Source organism: Camarhynchus parvulus, chromosome 20 (genome assembly GCF_901933205.1).
Source record: "Camarhynchus parvulus chromosome 20, STF_HiC, whole genome shotgun sequence".
In the NCBI taxonomy this organism is placed as follows: Eukaryota; Metazoa; Chordata; class Aves; order Passeriformes; family Thraupidae; genus Camarhynchus; species Camarhynchus parvulus.
Genome location: NC_044590.1, coordinates 10468509 through 10486809, shown reverse-complemented (window position 1 = coordinate 10486809; position 18301 = coordinate 10468509).

Here is an 18301-nt window from a genome sequence, read left to right as displayed (position 1 = left end):
TACTTGAGGCAGAGGGACTACCCAAGGTATGGAAATAGTTCTGATACTCGGTGTTGCCTGCTAAATAGATAAGTGTGTTGTGCATAAAACTGTTCCAGAATGAGGGCCTGAAATGGCATCTGTAATGCATGATTATGTGACTTTTAATCTATGCCCAAATTGTGCCAGCCACTTCTCTTGCATTAATTCAAAGCAGAGCTGTCTAATTCTGCAAAGAGGTGCCAGAGCAGCTGCTTAAACAGCTTTAAGGAAGCAGAATTTTATAATCTCCTGAATATTAGCTGTTAGTTTGTTACTTTGTGCCACAGTAGCCAGAGTAACTGATGAACTTGGACCAGATGATCACTGTCACAGGCTGCTCTGAGTGTGCTGGTGGCCACTCAGGTGCTTGGAGCAGCACCATGGAAATCATGAATCTTGCAGAATGGGATGAATTTTAGCCATTTCAGTTCAGTTCCCTGGTAATGATTTTCTGTGGTGCTCCCTGAGCATTGCTGCTGGCAGGAGAGAAATGGAGGGAGTGCGTGGTGCTGAGGGCAGGAGGACACAACGGTGTCGTTTCAGAGAGTAATGTTGGAGTCCTTGTGGAGCTTCACCATTGGGACACTTGTGGCAGGGTTTTCTCACCTTCATGTGCAGGAGAATTTGGTTGATTTCCATGTGAGTGGCACAGGGCTCTCCAAACCCAGAAGGGGCCTGGGCTGTCTCCTGTCATTTGTTTATGCCCCCTGAGAATGGAACAGGCCTAAGGATACATGCTAGGCCTCTTTTTAATGGGACTTTTGGTTGTGTGAGGAGCAGTAGGAGGAAAAATAATCCTGCTGTGGAGAGGAGTCTCAGAGTGCTGCTGTGAGAGCCTTTGGCAAGTGATGGCAGGGCTGCTGTTGAGTGAGCTGCTGTGCCAGCAGCCTCAGAGCCATTGCTGTGCTTATCCTGGCAGTGTCCTCCAAGCTGACCCAGGGCAGTTGCCAGGTCTGAGATGGTCAAGTGGTTCCCATTTGCTCCTTGGTAGATGAAGTTCAAAGCAAGCTGTAACCTGGTTATACAATTCAGTTATGCCCTAATTCAGGTCAAAGAATACGAAAGTGCAATTTCACAGCAATGCTGAGTTTGGTCTATTTAAAAGAGAGCTCAAACTGGGTCCCACCTTTCACAGGGTCCCTAAGATCTGCTCTGGGTGGAAACACCACGTCAGTGAGCAGCCCTGGAGACTGAACATCCATCACGTGTCCCATGGCCCAGATTTCCTTTGGAGCTGCCTACAAGCCGCCTCACTTTAGGGCTTCAAGGCTTCTTATGCTTCCTGTGCCACAGCAACTTCAAACATGTTCTTTGCTAAATCTCTGCTAGGACACCAAGATTAGAACTCTCTGCTCCAGTTATTAATCTCTGGAATACTTAATGTGCTGTGTAAGACAGCATCTCAGAAGAAAGAGAAGATGCCCGTGAAGTGTCACTTAAAATTTAGGATTATCCCTCCAGAGACAGCCCACAGTGATCCTCTGGCAGTCAGTCATAAACCACAAGTTTTGAAGCTTGTGTGGGATGAGCAGGGGAGAGGAGAATGCTGTAACGGATTTAACATTATCCCCAAAGTCATATGGTGGGATTTCGAGCCGAGGGTTGGGAATGCCAGGCGCAAGCAGCTGGGCTGATCCCCACTGCTCTGTGCAGGGAGAGAGCTGCTCCCTGAGCATCAGCTGCAGCAGAACTGGGGTTTAAATGGCTCAGACCCCGAGCATGGTTTGCCAAGAGATTTTCAGGCTCCTTTTATTCCTTTTCAGGCACTCAGCTTCCTGTGTGTAGTTGACAAACACTTTTCCCCCTCCTTGTTCACACGATCTCAGCCCTCATGTTAGCAAGGTGTCATAGTTTAAAGGGAATTTTTGGTTGTTTATTTTTAAGTTATATTGCTTTTTTTACACCCTTTGGGGTCTCTTTTTGAGCAGTAGGCTTGGTTCCCATTTCCTAATGCAGCAGAGGCCATTGTGAAAGAACCATTTTCATGGATCCAGCTCATAGCAATGTTTGCTCATGACAATTCCCAGCTGTTGCTCTGCCCTCTGTTCTGTGTCTCAGCAGAGTCAACCTGAGAATGGTGCTGGCTGAGGCTTTCACAGAGTGCACAACTCCTCTGGGGAAGGAGGGAGGTCAAGTAAAATCATGGAGATTTGGTCCATCTGTGCTCATTGCACAGTGTGCCAAGTGGAAAAATCTTCAAACCACTCCTTTCCTGAAGCCAGCAGGAGTCTCAAGTATGGTGAGAATCAGTGTGTGCAGGTATACTTTTATTTTTAAGCAATTGCTGTTCCCCACTATCAGAGCATGAAGCAAGCTGGATTTGTGGTCTGACTGATAAACTTTTGTGCTCTTAAAATTCCTGGGTTCTATCAGGACAATATTTTTTTAAGCTTTTTAATTATTTCAGAACCGAGGAGAAGTATGAAACAGTTTCTCCCTTCATCTGACAGGAGGTGAATATGCAGTGCTGATAGGGAAAGCATTTTTGTGTTGTCACTGATGTTCTGTGAAGGCATCCAAGTTCCTGCACTTCCAGCAGTCAGGCTGCTCCATCAGGAGGAAGCTCATCCCCAGGGAAGCTTGTGGCAGGTCTGACTGGACAAATGAGCATCAGAACATGCCAGGAAAAACTGTGGCTCTGTTCAAACCTATGTCAAGTGAATTCCAGAAGAGAGAGACCTTTGGCAAGCTCCTCTTGTTTGAGCTTTTTGGGAATTTAGTGGGTGACAGAGTATTGGATAGCAGGGAGACCATGGGGCGCTGACTGCCTTCCTTATTTAGGGGAAGGGCAAGGATGCATGGGGGACCTCTGGGTGGGAGAAGGTTTGAGGGATAATGGCAACCTGCAGCCCCCAAAGGGCTGTGGTGGCACTTTCCTGAGTGCCCTGATGCCCAGGAGGGCTGGGAGGCTGTTGGCTGCAGCAGAGGCTGATTTCCTTCTCTCCAAACCATCACCCTGTTTCAGCAGCTCTCCCTGGAGTGTGCTCCCTGCTCCTAAATGGCTCCTTATGCCAAGTGCAAAAAGTGTTCTGTACAAGCCTGGGAGGCTGGGCACTCACTGCCTTGTCTGAGCTTGCTTGGCAGCAAGTCCCAGTCTGTACAAACAGTTTTTGGGTAGTCTTATCTTTCCACTAAACATTTTGATGTGGAGGTTTTGTTCTTCAGGCTGTTTTCATTCCCTTCAAAGGAGAATACTAAAGGGTAAAACTGTCCTGCCTCACTGACACTTGTTCTGCACCTGAACAGCAGCCCCAGATGAGGAGCAGTCCTGTTGGTCTGATCTTTCTGCTCTGCTTTGGAGGCTTCACAGGGCTTCCCCACAACATTTTAGAAATAACTGAGTCCCTGCTAGAATGGCCAGAAGTCCTCTGTGGTACACAGAAGTCTCTGTCACCCCCTCACCTTGAGCATCTGCTGCCTTTCAGCATTTTGTCTGCTACTCTTAGATAAATCCACCTGATCTAGAAGCCATCAACTGATAAAATCTCAGTGCTCCAAAGGCAAAATGCCTTGAGAGGGTCCCAAAGTGCTTTCTTGAGCACATGCACAATGACTTGTAACCTTTAAACACAGTTTTGTGTTCCTTGTGCATTAGCACATTTCTCCTGGCTGACATTGCTTCTCAGCTCTGGGAAATACATTTCATATCCTCATCCTTAGCTCAGTTTATTTTTCCCATTCTACAACTTGGTTAAAATATACCCCACTCCTCCTCTCACCCCAGATTCCTGCCACATACCTGGCATTCTTTCATCCTTAATGAGATGAAGGAGTGGGGGATTTCACCCTCCTGGAATTTTAGAGGAATACTAAGTGGATTTCTCATGAAAAGCCCCATTTAGGATACAAGTCTCCCTGAAAGATAGTCCATGACAGCAAACCTTGCTTTTGCTGGTAATGGTGAGCAGAGTTTTTGCCTCCCTATTCAATAACTACTTTCTGCTTGGTTTTTACAAGTATTGTCATTGATGGAGACCCTGTTGGAGCAAGTTCCCAGCAGAGGAAGCAGAAAGTAGATGGGGAGACCAGCAGAACTTAGACTGCCATGTGGCCAAACTCTCCATATAGACACCATAAAGGGGGTTAAGTCAAAATAGTTTCATCCAGACTCAGTCATTAATTTCCCTTAATAAACATACAGGTTTGTTGGATCAAAGGTTCCTCCAGCCTGGTCCTGGAAGTGAGCTCCAGGAGATGTTTGGGAGGAAGTACAGGAATAGGAACAGAGTGAGGGGATGGGAAATCATCCCAGCTGGTCACTGCTACACAGCCAGGGACAGGGGAGCACAGTGCTCCTGGAGTGGGATCCATCCCACAGCCCTGTCCTCTCACACGTGTTGACAGGACAGGTGAAAGCATCCAAATTACAGCAAGGATGATGAATTTGGAGCAGCAGCACCATGTGGGACTGAGCATCACATTGGAGTGCTGGGCTGGTATTGTATGTGTGGGGTGCCCCCATGAAGGAAGGAATGATGAATCTGACTCCATGTTCTCAGAAGGCTGATTTATTATTTTATGATACTATATTATATTAAAGAATACTAAACTAAACTATACTAAAGAATACAGAAAGGATACTTACTGAATGCTAAAAAGATAATAATGAAAACTGGTGACTGTCCCCAGAGTCCTGACACAGCTTGGCCCTGATTGGCCAAAGAGTGAAAACAACTCCCAGCAGAATGCAATGGAACAATCACCTGTGGGTAAACAATCTCCAAACACATTGCACATGTGAGCACAACACAGGAGAAGCAAATGAGATAAGAATTTGTTTTCCTTTTTCTCTGAGCTTCTCAGCTTCCCAGGAGAAAAATCCTGGGTGAAGGGATTTTCCAGAGAATGTGAATGCCACAGGCTGGGGATGGTGCTGACCCTGCAGCCCCAAGCTATGCCAGCCCCAAGCTGTGCCCAGCCGTGCAGGGCTGGGAGGGGACACAGAGCCCGGCTCTGCTCCTGCCCTGCCGGAGGAGCACAGACAGCAGCAGGAGGAGCTCCGGGCTCCTTTCATCCAGCTCTGCTGTGGCAGACGGCCACGGGCTGGCCTGGCTGCCTGCGGAACAATGGGGAGGAAGGCTTTGATTCCAGCAGCGATGGACACCCTCCTGCTCCAGGGTGGTGCCGATGGAAGGAACTGGGGGCTCGGTTATTTGCTTTTATCCTTTGTTAACCGCTGCTAACTTCTTGTTGTGGGAACTGTGACTCCTCTGGAGGGTTTATTTATGCTTTTTGCCTTTGATATTCAGCCCCGGGAGTGTCCCCTGGCCTGGGAACGGGAAGAGCTGAGCTGGGCTCATCCACCCGGGGCCAGGGGCTGCTGTCCTATTGCCCTGGCGCTGCGCATCACCCATTGTGGGCTGTCCCCAGCCTGCTGGGTTGGATTACTCTTAGTTTTTCAGAGAGAATAGAATAAAATATTTATTCTATTATCAGTCAAAATAGAATATTTTATTCTATTATCAGTCTCGATGAAAGGTAAGACATAAGAGATGTAAAACGTTACGCTATTCTATCAGAAATGAACCTATTTCTTGGTTATAATACCTTATAAATGTTTTTTGGTCTATTAGCTTTTGCTACACAATGTAGCAAAATTTGCTACTCACTGTAGCAAAACTGTGTAAACTTTCTATCAGGTTTCAAGAATTCTTTACAAATCTCCTTCCCCACGGTGATTTGTGCCCAGCCTTGCCCTCCTGTGCCACAGCGATGTCCCTGGCCAGCAGCAAAGGTGGCTGAGAGCCGCTGGTGGTGCTGCAGCGCCGGCAGGGGGAGAAGATGCGATTGGGCACTGCTGGGAATTCGCGGAGTTTTTCTAGGGAGAGAAGAACTAGGAGGATACAGAGCTTTTAGCACTGAGTCCATGCTTCAGGTTCATGCCTGGGAGAAGTGGGGATGCCCAACGTGTGATCCAGGAGAGCTTTGCTCAGGCCCCCTCCCACAGGGGCTGCACTGAATCCAGGCTGCCAGAGATGATTCCACAGCTCCCCAGGGCTTGGTTTGCCCCTGTGCTGTAAAACTGACACATCCATGCCTTTTACCACAGCTCCTGTTTCTGCCCCTTCTGCCCAGATCCATTTGTCTGGCTATTGGGCGAAAACAGCTTTTATAATGACGCAAAAAATGGAGGGAATAACTCATATCTGAACTCCCCCTGAGCCCAGTCTCTTGGATACATGCTAGGAATTTTAGTTAATACTGTTTTTCACCACACAACAGCTTCCCCAGGCAGCAGAGATGACAGTTCCCAGGAACCATAAACCCCTTGAGTGTGTTTACCTGACTCAAAATGCACTTTATAACGTTATATCACCTTCAACCCACTCTGCAATTTTACATGCTGGGGTTTGAAATAGGTTAAAGCACTGGATGTGCTCTGTGGCTTACAGAGAGCTTGGAAATGTGTACTTAATTATGAATTTAGGAGCTGTGGATGGGAGTTTTATGAGCAGTGTCACTTCAGCCACAGGAGCCAGCAGCCACCACCAATTGATTTTATCAGGTATCAAAGTGCACCCTCACACTCTGGGAACAGGGCTCAGAGAGGGGTTTTATCTCAAGCTCTGGGCTTTATTCAGAGGGGTTAAGTAGATGGTCACTGTTTCAGGAGAACTTTAACTTTCAAGTGCTCTCCAACACCCTTCTGCAGGGGCTGGCAGCAGGGACTGAGCTACAGAGCCAGTGGAGCTGGTTCACATGGGAATGTCCCTGCTCTGGAAGAAGTAGATATTAAGAAAACAACAACAAAAAAATTACCCCTCCAAACACCACTGCTGTGATTTTGGACCCAAAATAGCAATTTGGTGTTTCCCATAGAAGGAACCCTCCGTGACTCGTTCTGAGCTGCCCCCCTGACCATTTCCTATTTTTCTTCCTTGCAGGCGGCTGTTTGAGCAGCTCCAGCTCCTGAATTGAAGGAAGTGTTTTCCTGAAATGCAGACAGAAATGCTCCTGGGTTTGCTGGCTCAGGAAATCAGTCTTCAAATCTGAAGCTGACTTTGGAGCCACAGACACCAGGCTGGTAGGAGCCCAGTGAGTCCAGCCCTGCCAGAAATGACAAATTCCAATTCTCCTGCTTTGCAGACTTCTTGTCCTTGACATATTTTTGTTTCATGGGCTTTGTCAGAAAATGTCCAACCAGGCTGCCCCTTCCTTTCAGAAGAAGGCACTGTGGTTTAAATCTAAACAAAAAACCCCTTGTATTTTATAAATTATAAAATATATATAAATATTTTATATTATATAGAAATATTATAAATTTTATATATAATAATATATAAAACATATTTATATATTATAAATATATAGTATAATATGTGAATATAATATATTATATAATAATATATATTATTTCAGATTATTATAAATATAGAAATCTAAATATATAGTTATTTATAAATATGTATTATAAATATATATTTATATATAAATATATTATTGTTATAAATATATATATATTATTTCAGATCTTCCTGAAATTTAAAGCAAAAAGTATGTTTATGTTTAAAGTGCTTTGCACCTTAATGTTTCTGCTTAAAAATTAAAAGTTTGTACCTCTCTCAGTCTGGCATCAGTTTCTTCTGAGATGTATAATTCAAATATTTTGAAGTTAAGTGCAAGCCTTTAATGGCACCATTTTTTAGTACCACTGCCACAACTGTTTAGACATAAAAGCCATTTGATTACAGCTTTATGTTAAATGAGGAACCATAATTAATATGATCATGTTTAATTTCTGCCTTACTGAACAGCACGATGGAATAATTTCTCCAGAGAAAAGAGAGTTTCTCAAGAAAAAAGAGTTACTCAAATGAGTGAATGACAAGATTTTAAAATAGTTTAGCTGTTGGAAAGAGAAGTTTAAGGCATTAGATGGGATGGATGCAGGATACAAAATGCAGAATGCCCTGCTTGAGATGTGGAGAGAGAATCCCATTTCATGCCCGCAGCATCCTCCCTCCCTGGTGTTGTGGTTTGATCTCAGCCCCATGGAGCCACTTGCTCACTGCCCCAGTGTGAGGGGTGAGAGAAAAGTGAGAAAACTCATGGATTGAGATAAAGGCAGTTTAATATGGGAAGTGAAAGTCACTCATGCAAGCAAAACCAAACGAGGAATTCATTCCCCACTCCCCACGGGCAGCAGGTGTTCAGCCCTCCTCAGCAGAGGAGTGCCTGGGGAAGACAAACACTCCAAAATTCCCCTTTCCCTCTTCTCCCCCCAGCTCTGAGTGCTGAGCATGAGGCCCCATGTGTGGCTGTGTGTCCCTGGGGCCACCTGGGGTCAGCTGTCCCTCCTGTGTCCCCACCCACACCTGCAGCACCCCGGGCTCCTGGCTGCTGGAATAGAACAGTCCTTGGCATGGTGCAAACCCTGCTCTGCAGGAGCTGAAACACCCCTGTGTTATCAGCACAAACCCCAGACAGGCCCATAGCAGCTACTGGGAAGAAAATTACCTCCATCCCAGCCCAAACAAGTACACCCAGGTGCAGGTGGGGCAGTGGGATTTTCCAGAGTTGTCCCTTTTCCTCTCAGCACTGTTCCATGGAAAGCAGAATGAAAAGCCTTTGGTTGTCAGAGCTCCACAAGACATGGAGAGTAACTGAAGTTTCAGGTCTGACTTATTTTTTTAAAAGCCAGTTTGCAGCTCTCATGGACACAGAGATCCTGAGGCTCACTTTGGAGGCACACCTGGCTTGGCAGCATTGTCTCCCAGTCCATAGAAAAACTCTGGGAGCCCCACACAAGCCCATAGCAGCTACTGGAAAGAAATTACCTCTATCCCAGCCCAAACAAGTACACCCAGGTGCAGGTGGAGCAGGGGGATTTTCCAGAGCTGTCCCTTTTCCTCTCAGCACTGTTCCATGGAAAACAGAATGAAAGGCCTTGAGTTGTCAGAGCTCCACAGGACATGCTCTGTTTTCCACTACTCTCTCCAGTTTTTGTCAAAACTGCTTTCCCTGGCCATTTTGGGAAGCAGAACACGTGTAGAGAAGCAGCAATGACCCTGCTGTCATGCCCAGCCCTCCGGTGCCTCTTTCCAGAGAGGCTCAAAAAGGTTTGTAAACCTGTGAGCTGTGCACACAGAGACATTTTATACTGAAAGGGGATAGATTTGGATTAAATATGAGGAATGAATTCCTGCCTGTGAGGGCGGTGAGGCCCTGGCACAGGGTGCCCAGAGCAGCTGGGGCTGCCCCTGGATCCCTGGCAGTGCCCAAGGCCAGGCTGGACAGGGCTTGGAGCAACCCTGGGACAGTGGAAGGTGTCCCTGCCCATGGCAGGGGGTGGAACTGGGTGGTCCTGAAGGTCCCTTCCAAGCCAAGCCATTCCATGAGGGGGTGATTTTCATTCAGCTCTAAGATCCTGCACTCAGTGTCCAGCACACCAATGTGGGGATGCTCTGGGAGGTGCCCTGGTGTGCCTTTATACTTAGCTCTTGTACTCCAGTGTCACAGACATATTTTATGAAAAATTCTTTTGTTAGGATCCTTTTCTCCTGAGAAGCTGAGAGGCCTCAGAAAGGAAATGTAAACAATGATTATCTGCTGCTGTGGAATGCAACAGGTGGATCTGTGATTGGTCTCATGTGGTTGTTTTCAATTAATGACCAATCACAGTCATCTGGCTTGGACTCTCTGGTCAGTCACAAGATTTTATTATCATTTCTTCTTTTTCCTTGCTAGCCTTCTGATGAAATCCTTTCTTTTATTCTTTTAGTGTAGCTTCAATATATAATTTTCTTTTAATATAATATATATCATAAAATAATAAATCAGCCTTCTGAAACATGGAGTCAAGATTCTCATTTCTTCCCTCATCCTGGGACCTCTGTGAGCACCGCCACACTCCAGGGTCTGCTGGCTGCATCCCTGCCCTGCTGTGAGTGCAGCAGCACTGCTGGCTGTCCCTGGTGCATCCCACAGGGTCACAATGCCAGCACTGACACCTCATCCCTTTATCTCCAGTACAGCACATTCTGCCATCAATTCCTGGAGCCTGGGAGCATTTATCTTCTCCTGGTGGGAATGCAGCACTAATGGCTTGAGCAGGAGCAGAATGATGCAGCTGGAACGTGCTCTATGCACATCCTGGCACAATGTGCCACAGCTTTGCTCGCACATCACTGCTCACCTCTGAGCCACCAGCCCACATTTTCTGTGTGATGTAAATACATTTGTGCTTTTTCCTTCCACATGGCTGCATGCTGACACCCACATGGCCAAGGCCACTGTTACCCTTGTGTTTCAGGAATACAGCTGGGTGTCACTGGGAGGGTGTTGGAACACCCTTGTGCTTGAGAATACAACCTTCAAATTATTTGCTTAAACTTCTCAATGCAGAGGGAGGAGAGTGTATATCAAACTCACTGCTACTGCAGGGCTGGAAGAAGAAATAAATGCATATTTCTGCCTGCAGTTCCTCCCTGAGCTGTTCCCCAGGAGAACTCTGATATTAAGAATCCCTCCCAGATTCCTGGTGACATTAGCAGTGATAATGGTCAATTAGGTGCACAGGGAAGGGAACAAGAGTGATCAACAGAGATGCCAATTTTAACACTAGAAGCACAGAAGAGAATTAATGTTTGCTGAGCAGAAAGATTAAGATCCTAACAGGGAAGGGAGGAGAAGGAAAACCTGGAAGCCTTCAAAGAAAGAACTAGAGAAAATATTTAATGCTGCTTTTTCAGGCTGGCAGAACAAGACAAATACATTTTCACCTGCTGGCTCAGATCTGACTCTTGATTCACAATTATATAATGCGCTTTGAGGCACACATTTTAAGCAGGGTCTGAGGGTAAAAGGATCCAGAGGCCATTGTATTGTCAGGGAGAGGAATGTGGTTTTGTGATAGAGGTGGGAATTTGCAGCAGGTCAGGTCCAGCCGCTCAGGGATTAGGTCAGTATCAGCTCTCAACACTGCCTTAAGGCAAATTGAATTTTTCACAGAAGAGTAAAAGATTAAGAAAGAAAGAAAAAAAAAATCCCCAACCTTGGAACTTAACTAATCACCTGCCACTAAATAAGGCACCATGAACCACTCACCACCTCCACTCTGCTTTATACATTACTGCAATAATTACATGGCACATTTGGTTGGAGCATTTCTAATCCTTGCAGAATAAAAGGGATCCTGCCCAGCTGTGCCTGTGCTGTGCTGGTGGGTGCATTTGAGTGCCTGGTGGTGGGCTCAGCCCGTGGAGGAGGTGTGGGTAGGCAGAAGATGAGCTCAGAGGGATGGAATAATGAGTGTGGAGGTTGTCCAGCTGGGAGTCAGCTTTGTCTCACAGGGGTTTGATTCTCAGCTGTGTGATTTCAGAAATTTTGGGTCTGTTGGTTTGCATTGATGGGGGAGGGGAGAGGAGAGGAGGTAAACAGGTCTCTGTGACTTGTTGCTTTTCCTTCTGTGGTGGAGTAACCCCAGTATATCCCACTTCAGGTGTTCCCAAGGAGTCCTGTAAAAAATTACCAACCTTATATGAAGATCTGCAAGCCACGACAGTTTAAGTAGAATGATATTGAAGTTTTCATGGGGTGGAAAATAGATTTTTGGGGTTTTTAGAATGGGGGTTCAGGGGGCAAGATGGAGGGATCTGGGTGTGTCCAGCCTTTCTCCTTCTTCTTCTTCTTGGCCTCCATCTTCTGCTGTGATGTTGGCACTTTTGGATTGGTTTAGAGTAGAAGCTCACTGTCTAACACAGGTGATAGGTATTGGGAAGTTATGGTAAATAATGTACGTATAGTTTTTAGTATAAAAAGATAACACTGCCCCGGGGACGGGCAGAGTGCATCTGTCTGACCTCGGCTGGACAGGAGAAAAATTTTATAGATAAGAAACAATAAACAGCCTTGAGAACGAGAGCTGAAAAGCTCTGACTCCTTCTTCGACAGCCGGGCTGGGAAAAGAGACTTTAACATATCTTGGGGTCACTCTGAGCAGCCAGAGACCCCAAGAGGGAAGGGCTCATGCCTTCCAGAGGTCACTCAGAGTCCTTGGTGATCTCTAAATTGGGTCCCCCAGGCCATGTGAGAGCCCAAGGAAACCACATGGACTTTTCCCTTCCAGTGCTGCTGTGTGCCTGTGCTGGGCAGAGGCAGTGAGAGCATCAGCTTTCCAGAAATAAGGAATTGATAGCAACTCATTAACTCTGTTAATTCTTGTCTTAAGAAATGCAAGGAGCTGCCTGCATGAATCAGTGAAAGGAAGCAGGAGAGGATTTTTCTCCATCCCTCCCACACGTGTGAACTGGGAGTGGGGCACCTCCAGCCTGCAGTGCCAGGGGAGCTGTGCAACATCTCCCACCTGCAGCTGGGCTCTGCCAGCACCTCCCAGGGCTTTTCCATGGGCTGGGGGACGATGCTGCCAAGCCAGGTGTGCCTCCGCCTCCAAAGTGAGCCTCAGGATCCCTGTGTCCATGAGAGCTGCAAACTTTTTATTAAAAAATAAGTCAGACCTGACACTTCAGCTACACTCCATGGGTGTATGTATTTTATTTATTTATTTTTTATTTATACACACCTCAGTGAGGACTTACAGCCCACCACACAGGAGAAAAGGCAAGATTTTGTCCCTTGCTCAGCAGAATTTGTATTTCAGGCATTATGAGGTGATTTGTAAGTGCCCAGCCTGATAACAAGACAAATCTTCTGTTGATATTTGGGAGCAGATTTAAACCAGCATTCGTTGCTTTTGGAAACCTTTCTTTTTCCTACTGTATTTCAGATTTAGATGATTTTTTTCTCCCCACTGTTTCATGGTCAGGGATAGGAATATCTCCTTGATAGAAGGCAGTGATATTTTAACACCAGGCTGCTGTAGTCCAGGTATTAAAATTATTTGTTAAGAATGTGATTTAAGGCACAGTCAAGAAAATAATTTTACTGTGAATACTCACTGCAGCTTTAATAGATTTAATAGATATAAATCTGTGTTTCTGGTGACTTCACTGCTGCCTCACCCCCCATATGCCTCTAAAACATTATTACCAAGGAAATTTATGACCTTACCAAAGGAGCTCAGCCACAGCATTCTGTGTTATATGTTATTTAGTGTCCCAAAGTGCTGAGCAGGGGTTTCTGAGGAAGGGAGGGGCAGTTTAATCCCACACCTGAGGGCTTTGGTGGCTGTCTTGAGAGGGCTCCATCCCAGCTGACAGAGCTGGCTGCAGTCTGTTGGCACAAGGCAGAGCAGAAGTCACCCATTTTAAGCACTGCTCCTCAGGAATGACTTAGCATGGGTGCCAAAGCATCTCCTTAAACCAAGGAGCAGCTTGTCCATCTCCATGGGTGCCAAAGCATCTCCTCAAAGCAATTAGCAGCTTGTCCATCTCCAGCCATGGAAACAGCCATCCCTAATTCTCCCCACACTCCAATCTGCAGAACTGCATTTCTCTGATGAGTATAAAAATGCTGTAGCTCCTTAAGAAATACTCAGATTAACCATCACAAATCTTCCCTTCTTTCCTTCTCCTCCACAATAATCCTTCTCCAAAACCTTTAGGAAATGAGTGGGGTTAGGTTTGCAGAGCACTGGGACAGCCAGGTGCTGCTGTGAGCTGGCCCTGTCCCTCTGGGGTCTCTTTAGTGCCACCATTTAACTTCTGCTGGTAACCAGCACTGAGTCATTACAGCATTAATTCTGCTGAGCCTTCAAAAGTGCTCATTTCAAACATGAGGGCTTTATTCCCTCACCTGTGGGTGGAATTTAAAAAAAAATAATTAATGCTAAGCAGTTATCAACATTTAGCAGTGTCTTGTGTGCTTTGGAATAACTCCACACAGGGTCCTCTTACATTTTTCAACGGCATCTTCCCTTCTGCACTTGTGTTTTCCTGGGAGCTTGAGCAGTGTGGTGGCTCTGTGCTTGTCCTGGCTACTGAGCCAACACCTGGAATGTTTTCAGACTGAAATAAATGCTGTTTATGTAATGTAAGTGGCCAAGGATCCTTTTGGATAACTTCAGCCCCAGTGCTGTGAGTTTTTATCCGTGCAGTCACCTTCAGAACAGCTGAATAACTGCATGGATAGATGTGGTTATTGTTAAACAAGCAGCAGCCATTGAAAAGGGGATGTTGGGCATGGATAAGAACTTGAAATAAAGCCCTCTGCACTCTGCCTGGTCAGGCACCAAATCTTCTAATGGGAACTAGAAATTAACAGCTTTATGTCTTATAAAATGGAGAAATATGTGAGGAGAACTCATTTGTGAAACAACCATCATCTTGCTCTTTGTTCCTTTTTTCTTAGTATTTATTTTTCCTGGAAGTTCATCTTTGTGTCAAAAGATATCAGCCAAACTCTGTGGGACAGTAATGCCCATGATCAGATCAGGTGGTACAACTGTGAACCAGGCTTTTGAGAAGCACTCAGAGTATCAGAGCAGGAAATTTCCAATTAATATTGATTAGAATCAATTTTCCCCCCATTTTACATCCTGTAGGACAGTGTATGTTGTCATCATCACTTTTCCTGCTACAATTGTCATATTGACTTTTTCCTCCTTGTTAGGATCTCAATGAAAAAATGGTTTTTCATTTGCTGTGTAACATGACCAGGCCTGGTTAACTGGAATACATGTGAAAGCAATTAGGAACACCTTGACCTGCAATAGATGCAGAGCCATGCCCAAATGAACTGCTGAATGCACTGGGAAAGGAAAAAATCACATTTATCTGCTTTGCTAAAAGCTCAGTAAAAGTGGGGAAATCTGGGGGTTTGAAAAATACAACCCAAGTTTGGGGCAGGAGTGACCTGTGTGTTCCCATGACCAGGGAATGAGGTTTGCTCTGTGTGTTCTGCTCTGTTGGGATGTCTTGATACAACATTAAACCAGGTCTCAGTGGCCTCAGGGGGAAAAAAAGAATCCTGATGTTGCTTTTAGTGCTGTGTGCATTGTGCAATACTGAATATTCAATTGAGGCTGGATACCTTAACCTTGGATCTGTATTCTGAATGTCAGGGAACTCTGATAAAGGGCTGAGTTCCTGCTGTCTCCTGATGCATCTTTTGGTGTTGCTTTGTTCTCATTCTCACTGTTCTTAAGTGCTGATTATTTAAATGTGAATTTGTGGATTTAAAGAGTAAGGGCATTATGTTCCCTTTTGGAAACAGTGGGCATGAGTGACAGGGGAACTCTGAGAACATAACCCAGGTTGTTTGAATGCTCCTGCTGCAGTCTTGTGTTTGCACAGCATCATCACTGTCAGGGCAGCTGACCATTAAAGCCATCCTCCTTAGAGAGGAGAAAGTGCTAAGCATGGAATATCGGTGTTTAAATCCCTATAAACCAGCCCTGACTCTCACAGCTGTAAGCCCGAGCTGCAGCTTTCCTTCCTCAGGCCCTGCTAAAACTAACAGGGGGACTTTCATCAACTGTAGAAACTGGATCTGGCTCTGAAAGATGGACAAAGGCTCCTGACACTCCTGCTGAGGCTTTTGTGCCTTCAGCTATCAAATGTGTTCTGTGCAGAGAGCACCATTAAAGATGCATGGCCTGTCAGGATCATTTCCCTGGGGCAGCTCTGCCCGGGCTGGCAGCAGCAGCTCCAGCATTTACAGTCTCCTTGTGCTCCTTTCCTTCCCAGATGGTCAAATCCTGCTGAACTCAGGTCCCTCTGAAGCTGGCCCAGCTGTGTGCTGGGTTTGCTCAGAGTCAGGGTGGCACTGCCAGCCTTCACAGCAGCTCTGGGTGCTGCTACAGGGGACAAAGGGTGTGCTCACTCCTGGGAGAGGAGCGGGACCTGGGTGAAGGCACCAGAGCCATGGGAGTGGCTGGAGAGAAGCTCCTGTATTGGTTTCTCTGGGATTTGAAGGCACTTGAGATGGTAGCTCATGTCCAGACTCAGGTGTTTATTATTTCTTATCAGTAAAACAATATCACTACTGTGAGTTGGGCAGCTTTTCATTAGAAGGCACAAAATGGCCAACAATCTCTTGTTAAAAGGTCTTTTAAGACTAAACTATCTAATTAAGACAGGACACTTAGATTATTTTCTGTGGCATTCACATTATCTGGAAAATCCCTTCGCCCAGGATTTTCTCCTGGGAAGCTGAGAAGCCTCAGAGGAAAGGAAAACAATTCTTATCTCATTTGTTTCTCCTGTGTTGTGCTCACATGTGCAATGGGTTTGGAGATTGTTTACCCACAGGTGATTGTTCCATTGCATTCTGCTGTGAGTTGTTTTCACTCTTTGGCCAATCAGGGCCAAGCTGTGTCAGGACTCTGGGGACAGTCACCAGTTCTCATTATTGTCTTTTTAGCATTCAATAAGTATCCTTTCTGTATTCTTTAGTATAGTATAGTATTCTTTAATATAATATAGTATCATAAAGTAATAAATTAGCCTTCTAAGAACATGGAGTCAGATTCATCATTCCTGCCTTCGTCAGGACATTTCCCAGCAAATAAAATAATTTTCCTTTTTAACCCAATAACTGATCTCTGGAAACCTGCACTGCAGAGTTTTCTGTCTAATTACAAAATGCCACCCAAACCCAAGAAGAAGGAAGAAGCAGCATGAAGAAGAAACCCAGGATGACACCCTGTGCCCTCCATCTTGCTTCCAGCCACATCATACTAAAAATCCCAAAACCTCAATTTCTCACCACGTGATACACCTACACTGCTCTCTATTTCACACTTCTGTGGATTCCAGTCTATCTTGAAGTCTGGAAAACTTTCTCCATGAATGAGGGTCAGAGTCAGTGATGCCCTGGGGGTCAGGGCACCCCAGAGCAGACAGGGAAATGTTTTCAGTACCCTGAGTTTCCACATTCCTGAGAATAAACCCACCTGGAAACTGGAAGGTGAAGCTCCCCAGCCAGCAGAACCAGGTGAATGAGCAGGCTGCAAGGACAGCATGGCTGGTTCATCTCAAGGGTTAAGTGCCAGACCAAGCCAAGCGACTGAGGTTATGGCTCCAGAAACATGTTTGTTGTTTTTCTGTTCCAGAGGGTTCTGAGGCCAAGTTTCTATGTGAGCTTGGATTAAAAAATACATTGCACAGTTGTATATCAAAACAGAAATGCCAGACACGCCCTTAAACCCTCCAGCTTGTCAAATACCTGAATGCCACAGGGTATTTTGTGGCTAAATGTTCTGTACACTTACTGCAAACCAGATTATTGGACAATATTTGCTTTAACTGGGGAGAAAGCTCACAGATAATGACAAAGCACTGATGAGTTTCAAGTCCAGTGCACAGGAGATATTTTAATTAATTCCAATAAATGGCTGCCTAATAGAAGGTGGAAGGGCCTTTAATGGGACCAGTGTGTGAGGGTTGTGTAGAAAATGTCATGGTTTTCCTCTGCTAGTGCCCTGACTTTCCCTCTAAACCACAGCCCTCTGCAAAAGTGACATTTGTTTTCAAAACCAGTGTTGCTCTTTGTATTTGTCATTACACTTAACACTGTTGTGTTCCTGTGATCAAGGGCTTTATTCTCAGACTTTCTTAACAGATTAAAGAAACCAGAATTTAGAGAGATGAGTGGTGCTGCAGGTGTTTGAGGGTGGTGCAGATCCCACTTTGCAGGGGTACCAAACCTGGTAGCACAGCTCTGCTCTGGGTTTCTGTGCAAGTCTCTGCTTTCTCTGGGCATAGTTCCCAGGCTGGAGAACAGGAGCGTGGCAATTATTTTCCAAATTTCCATCAGCTTTGTGAACTACAGGTGAAGGCCCACCCTGTTCCACAAGTGAATTATGGGCTGGGCAATTTCCTCAAGGCCAGAAACTGAGAGATTCAAGGATGCTATCAGGAGGGATAGTTGCAAATAAAATAACATTTTCTCATCTAAATGCTAAAGAATTTTCAGTAGCCCTTTGCTGTTTTAGAAGCATCCTGCTGTGCCTGATGTGATATTTTCTTCCTAAAAGCCTTCATCACTGACACCAGAGCTGTCCAGCATGGCCTGGTTTCAGGTAGCCAGAGGGTTTTGTTCTGTTGTTCTGATTCCATCTTTTTGGAGACTGTATTTTGAGGTTCCCCTCCTCATGAGCAGCTGTGACCTTTAAAGTCCCTGATATGAGTCTATTGCCAGTGTGTCAGTGCACCAGCAGTGTTGTGCTTTCATGTTCTGGTCTGTAATAAACATAAACCAGCTAACTGCTGACCTTCAAAGTTTCCAGCCAGGTGCAAAGTTTGCACCTTGGGATGATCTTTGTGAATAATCTCCCCAAAATGCAGTGAAGAAGGTAAGTTACAGGTATTAAAGTGCCATGTGAGGGTGAGAGGAAGGAAACAAGCTATGGCAGTATAAAAGGTTTTCATCTCCCAAACTA